Source organism: Engraulis encrasicolus, chromosome 10 (assembly GCF_034702125.1).
Source record: "Engraulis encrasicolus isolate BLACKSEA-1 chromosome 10, IST_EnEncr_1.0, whole genome shotgun sequence".
Taxonomy (NCBI): domain Eukaryota; kingdom Metazoa; phylum Chordata; class Actinopteri; order Clupeiformes; family Engraulidae; genus Engraulis; species Engraulis encrasicolus.
In genome coordinates, this window is record NC_085866.1 from 46,139,143 (window position 1) to 46,146,642 (window position 7,500).

Consider the following 7,500-nt stretch of genomic DNA (forward strand, 5'->3'; position numbering starts at 1 on the left):
TTTTTTTTCCGCAATGATGTTACTAATGCGGCCCGCTTGAGGTCCACATGGGTTGTATGCGGCCCCCGGACCAAAATGAGTTTGACACCCCTGATCTAGACCATTATTGTGAAAGGAGTGCACAGAAAAAAAAAAATGTTGCACAACTCATGTAAGGGGGCCTTGGCTGGCATGTATCAGTATATGGGGGCCTTGCCATGGTAAGGTTTGGGAACCCCTGACGTAGGGCATATACGTATAAAGAGCTATTTTCCTACATGTTTTATAAGCCATGTTCATACCATTTTCATCCAGGCAATTGGAACTGGGTTAATATTAATGTTACATTCTAAATTCTAACACTTACAGCTATCAACACACTACCAATCTTAACTAAGAAACATAATAAAAAGCACATTTCTGAATATTTTGGGAAATAGAGATATTGCCTTTTGGAAAAGAGGTTCTGTATGTACTCTGTGTAGGCTTGCTACACTGCTTGGACCAGGGTAAGGGCTCGCAACAAGAGGCAAGATATTGGTTAGAAAACCTGATGGAGGACATGGGTGTGTGTGCTAGTGCAGTGTTTCTCAACTGGTGGGTCGGGACCCAAAAGTGGGTCGCGGAGGGGTCATGGGTGGGTCGCGGGGCCTTGGTGTGAAAAAAACAAAATTCAAAAAAAAAAAATACAACTTTTCCTGCAACAATTTACAACTTTTATTTTGATAGGCTAGTGAACTCCGTGTCATCTGTCGTCATAGATACAATCTTAATGCTTATTCGAGATAGATAGCGTGCAACCAGTCATTCGAGTCTTGGTTACATTTTGAGAATTGCATTGAATTGACTTGAACGCTAAAAAAAATTGGGTCGCGACCGAATGAGAGTGGAAAATGGTGGGTCCCAAGACTGTTCCAGTTGAGAACCACTGTTCTAGTGTGTCTCCATGAGCCTGGATTGCACTGCATTGCATTGCATTTCATCTCCGTCCTCCTCCTACTCTTCTTCCTCCTCTCCCTCCTCCACCTCTTCCCCATTCCTCTTCCCATTTCCCAATGATAACTAACGTCATCCGCCTCCCGGCTCTCACATTACCGTGCCTGGTGTGTGCTTGACTCACACCAACTGCATGCTGTTTTCCTCACGGATACAGTAACATTACATGCGATACAGTAAGATGTACCTATGTAATACATTTCACGTGTTCAATTGAACATGCAAGTGAGGAATGACATTTAAGATTCTATCTAGAGCACCACAAGGCATTTAAGAGTAAGTGCTCGCTCAGTACAGTCTGTACTGATGTAGGATGAGTAAAAGCCAACCAAGAGGAGAAGAACAGTGCCTAATGCAGACAAGATCGGTAGTGTTTTAAGATGTGTTGTTGTGGTAAAACACTCTCATTATATAGAAGTAGAAATTTGTAGGGAAAGATGTGCTGTCAATTCTAATTTGAAATTCTTGTGTACTATCTGATTACATTATGAACGTGTGGCTACACACATGCGTATGCACACATGCGCGCACACAGACACACACACACACACACACACACACACACACACACACACACACACACACACACACACACACACACACACACACACACACACACACACACACACACACACACATTTAGAGTAAGAGTGACAGAGAGCAGGAGGGAGAGAGAGAGAGAGAGAGAGACAGAGAGAGAGAGAGAGAGAGAGAGAGAGAGACAGAGAGAGAGAGAGAGAGAGAGAGATTGAGATTGAGATTGAGCAATTGTGCTCTCCGAGACCTGCACGGCTCAGTCCGAGCGTTTTAATCATGGAGCAGATAATCAGCCCCCTGCCTCCCTGTCACACATCAGCGTTATGTGTTTGTTTACGTTTGAACTCGCTGCCACGGCCTCCTCATTAAGGGCCTGTCGTGAGCCTGTCACACTCGTTTTATACCCAAGTGGAACAGGCACGCAGTCCACAGAGCCATGTAATTCCTGACCTTACACAGCGCACACGTGCACACGCACATGCACACACACACGCACGCACGCACGCACGCACGCACGCACGCACGCACGCACGCACACACGCACACACACACACACACACACACAAAATGCCATCACATTCAACAAAACACACACTCAGGCATTAGATATTGTCAGTCTTAGTTACCATCACCTGTGGGCTTGTTAAAACTCCTCTCCACACCTAACTGTGCCATCTCATGTTTGCCCTTACGGTACGTTACACATGGTTGGTCCAGTTATTGTCAGGGACCGGAACCCAGGTCTCCACACATCCTATCAGGGTCAAAGAGTCAATCGACTGGAAGACTGGGTTATAGGGGCAGCATCAATTACAGGATAGATAGTCGACTGTGGAGAATAGGATGGAGAATAAATAGTTGCCTTCAATTAGGTTACTTGGTGTCTGGACTTTTTTTTTACCATGCATTAGTCACACTGCTTGCTAAATTCTAAATATTCTAATAATTTCAGTTTTTTTTAGATTGTGCAGGGAAGATACAGTTCATTGAATATGAGTTCTATGAGTATGATTGCAGTTGCCCTCAAGGTCATATCTGGATTATTTATATTAGTCATTAATACTGATATAAAGATGAATCTACAGTAAGTTCTGTCAGATCCACTCTCGTCAAAAATGAGACGGAAAGAGATACATTTCAGAGGCTTTATTTCTGAATGCAGACATTTGTGTTTGGCGGTATGGCTCTGTTCGGAGGAAGCTCCCCGGCTTCTCCATGAGCTCCATGGAAGCCAAGACAGGGAACAGCAGCATCCTCAGGTGGAGTGCCTTCCATTTAGCTGGAAAGGCAACATACCCCCTAGAACAGAGCAAGCAACAGTGACAACAGTATGACATTGTTTGGCAATGATGAGTCTGGTGGAGCAGGGGAGGTGGTGGGTGCAAAACAAGCAGCAAAAGCAATGACAGGAAAACAAATTCGGTAGTTTAAATAAAGCGCGCCAAAAGCCAGCATCCAATTGCGAGCAGCAGCTGATTAACTAAAGCGCAGCTGATTAGAGGACTGCTGTAGGGGTTAGGTCGGCGTCAGCCAATAGGCAAAAGGGAGCGTTGACTACGTGGTCTGCCAGAACTAACGCTAACGCTCGATTTCTGTCAGATCCACTCTAGTCAAAAATGAAACGAGAAACAGAGATACATTTCAGAAGCTTTATTTCTGATTGCATATTTGTGTTTGGCGGTATGGCTCTGTTCGGAGGAAGCTCCCCGGCTTCTCCATGAGCTCCATGGAAGCCAAGACAGGGAACAGCAGCATCCTCAGGTGGAGTGCCTTCCATTTAGCTGGAAAGGCAACATACCCCCCAAACAGACCATACCAAAAACGCAGCCCAAACAATTGGATTAGTTGGAAACGGGGCATCTACAACCCCCCGAAACAGAATATTAGTCCACCAAATGTGAATAACGATTAATGAATATTGTGACATTAGTTATGGAACTGCGGTAATACCTGATGTTAAAAGAGAAGTGCTATGCTAGACCGGAATATGGTCCGAGACACAGAGTATTTACTTGCCCAGCAGCAGCAAAATGAAAAGCTAGCCCAGCAGCAGCAAAATAAAAAGCTAGCCCAGCAGCAGTCAACAAAAAGCTTGCCCAGCAGCAGTTAAAGATGTTGATTGATTGTTTACATGTATTGCCGTTTCAGCAGCTATGGCAGCTATATGCCAGATTGTGGCCAATACAGATAGAAAAAAAAGCAGAAAAAGCGTGCCCAGAGGCGGTGGCAAGGCCTGCAGCAGTTACATGGGCCTGTAGAAGTCAAGGGGAGATTTTTTTTTTTTTTAATTTATTTATTTTTTTATTATTAGGCTATTTTTTTATTTTATTTTTTTTATTATTTCTTTCTTTCTTTTTTTTTTAAATTTATTTATTTATTTATTTATTTATTTATTTTTAAAGTCACCAGCCAATAAGTAGCGTAAAATGTAATTACCTGCCAGCATTACATATTGCTTGGCCGCAGCTAAAACACACGAGACTAGCGGTTAAGCGCCCCATGCCACCAGCTGAGAGTAGACACGGGTAAGATAATAGACTAGACTGGATGTCGGACAGAATGAACTATATAGGATGTACATAAGGGGAAAAAAAGTGTCGAAGATGGTTAAATATACTGGTCAGATTCATTAGGGTAACGTACACCAGACCAGGGGCAGTAGATAGGCTAGGCTGGCAAAAAAACAGCAAATGGGCTAGGCGGGCAGCAGCAGCAATGGGTTAAGCGGGCAGCAGCAGCAATGGGTTAAGCGGGCAGCAGCAGCAATGGGTTAAGCGGGCAGCAGCAGCAATGAGTTAAGCGGGCAGCCAGCAGCAGTAAACCGGCTAGCCAGGCGGGAAGCAGCTGTAAATGGGCCAGGCAGCCAGCATCAGATGGGCTGATCGTCGGGATCGGTGCTACTCTAGGATCCGGAAAAACAACAGGCTGACAAGGACCACATGACAGCACACAATAAGCTGGACCTCGATGACGGCAACCAAGCTAGAATGATGGACAGATACTGCTGTAGGTAAAGCCTATCCGAGAGCAGCAAGGAGACCGGAGATGGCGACAGTCAGCATAAGCTACATAAGCTTAAACTATGTGAGCAAGTTGGAGTTAGACAGAGTATGAGCCAATAGCAATTGCAGCACATGGACTACTCAGGGCAATCAATGCTACCATGAACAACAGAGTCAACATGCTAACAGGGCGAATATTAGCCAGACAGCACGATTACCGTCCTACGAAGCACACAGGCGACCAGTAACAAAAACATGAGCAGCACTACAGAGTACACTTGCTGAGCAAGCAGAGCTAATTCAGACTATGAGCTAACAGCGCCACCATGACTACACAGGGAATAATGCCAACAGACCACAGAAGCTAACAGCATTAGCAAGGCCTATGTATACTATGCAGTTGGCAGCAAAAAAGACGGAATCAACAAAATTATCCAGACACGGCAACATCCTGAGCCCAACATGATCTACACTGATTGTATAAAGGACGCTGCCGACATGACCGCTGATGCAGCCTCCCCCAGCCGAGGCCACGACACAGCTCCATAAGCATGCCAGGCCTAAACGTGCTAAATATGACCAAACATGAACGCCACTACAACATTACATAATAGCCTACAGTTGATATTTTACTATGCAGATAGATGTTGCCATTTAACCAAAGTGACTGGAATGAGGGGAAGAGCTAATAATGCCATACGGGCAGCACACGCACTATTGCACAACCAAACCGAGCTAGCAGGAAGATACACAGCCATGCAAGGTCACGGTTAGGCATATAACCAGGTTTTAACAGATGAGCAGTATAGCCATGCCAGCACAGCCTACATCAGCCAGTAACAAAGACAATGCACCCCTTGCTAGTAGTAATGACGGACTCCAGACAAAATACTTACACTACACTGCCCAAAACAGGACTGACTACATACCAGCACGAAACAGGACACCAGCACTGAGTGAAGCAGCAACCACACTAAAGCCAGGCCACAGCCAGAGTACCTACACAGCCCAGCCAGGACTATGACTGTACACACTGCAAGCACCTAGACTATAGCAAACATGAAGCAATGGTTCACAAGAACATTAATAGTCTAGGATAGGCTACAGAGCTAGCACAACTGGCCAAACAGGCCTACAGTAGGCATATTATAGAGTAATGCAGCAGAGACAACGTGATGGAGCCCACGGAAACCCCCCAAAACTATCAAGCGGTTTAGCGCTTATGAATTTAGTACATCAGGAGTGCCATGAAAAATGCTGGACCAGCCAAAGCCGCCTTGAAATACATGGGTTGTGGAAACGCAAATGTGTCACGAAAATGGGGCTCTCCTATAAGATATCACGAATACTATAGATCATTTTCGTGACGTAGTACGAAATTGCATTAGACAGGGTTGCCACTCCTCAAGCGAACGCGCCTTGGGTGTCCATCCGAACACTGGGCCTAATCAATACTACAAAATTGACTATTGAAATGACCGCAGGAAAACAGGAATAACATACCGATACCAGTGAAAAAAGGAGCAACTACGGGACACCTGGAGTCTCCCAATTACAAAAATAACCAGCAGTCCCGAATACACGGTTCCAGCGTCCGTCGCGCCAAGGATGATTGAAGACACCTGCGGCTTGTTACAGCATATCAGATGAACGGCGATGACCGTGAAGTAATGCAGCAATACAAAGCCTAGGATAGCCTAATCGCATCGTCGACTATAGGTTATGTTCTAAGGGAGCCAATTTAGTTAACTGTTTCGGAGCACAAGGCAAAAACGCATCTCGTCAGATAAGCACCGTATCGACATGCAAGATGTATAGCCCGCGAAAGAACAAAAGACGACTCAATTTACCACGACTCACGTGAATGTATTTGGATGCGTTTATCCGGAGAGTATTCCTACATGATTTGCCACCTCACAACAAGCCCTACTACCGGTATAGCCCCTGCATAGGGCAAATGCAATGGGCAGCCAAACGAAATAATCAGCCTCTGTTGAGTGTAATGAAACCATATCTAATAGCCTAAGCAACTGGAGAAAAAACAGCCGACTACGCACTCAAAACAGGCGTTAAGCAGCAAGCTATGGTTTAACGTCAGAGAGAGTGGACAAAAGGGTTCACCTAACTAAAGAAAACAACAATTATTAAAAGCTATGTGCAACAGTTAGCGACCAGCTCCGATCTCGAGACAAAGAAACCTAGTTAATTTAAGACAAGCCATCAGAGTATTAATCTCTGCTGACGCAGCGCGGGTACAATGCCTATCGTCCAAACAGCACATCACCATTACTTCCAAACGCGCAAAAAGCAGTGGAAATGCAATAATGAAATCAGCGAAGGCAGTTCCCATGGGGAACTCACTGCCAGCAAAATAAACTATCCATGAAGCTCGGATTAAATGCCAGAAATTCTGCGGCACGACACGAGAAAAGTAGTGCGTAAAATGTAGGGTAAATGACCAGTGAGCTCATATCGGGAGATAAGGCAAAATAGATGAAGATATATGTAATGAAGAAAAGCGCACAGCCTACCAGAAGACGAAACCCTATTGTTGATCAGAAAGAAAAACATCTGATATTTAGTTTAAACACAACGCAAGCATCACCAAAAGAAGCCATGCACGCAGCAAAACAAGCAGCAAAAGCAATGACAGGAAAACAAATTCGGTAGTTTAAATAAAGCGCACCAAAAGCCAGCATCCAATTGCGAGCAGCAGCTGATTAACTAAAGCGCAGCTGATTAGAGGACTGCTGTAGGGGTTAGGTCGGCGTCAGCCAATAGGCAAAAGGGAGCGTTGACTACGTGGTCTGCCAGAACTAACGATAACGCTCGATTTACACTTTTTTCACTCTTTTTGCTTTTTCCTTATGCCTTTCTTCTTTCTCTCTCTCTCTCTCTCTCTCTCTCTCTCTCTCTCTCTCTCTCTCTCGCTCTCTCTCGCTCTCTCTCGCTCTCTCTGTCTCTCGCTCTCTCTCGCTCTCTCTCT

At 45.1% G+C, this 7,500-nt stretch overlaps 1 protein-coding gene across 1 annotated transcript in view; it reads left to right on the forward strand.

Annotated features, from left to right (window-relative positions):
• LOC134457192 (cadherin-4-like) overlaps nt 1-7,500 on the forward strand; it is a 577,874-nt gene that overhangs the window by 522,987 nt on the left and 47,387 nt on the right. The gene's annotated exons all lie outside the window — the stretch shown is intronic.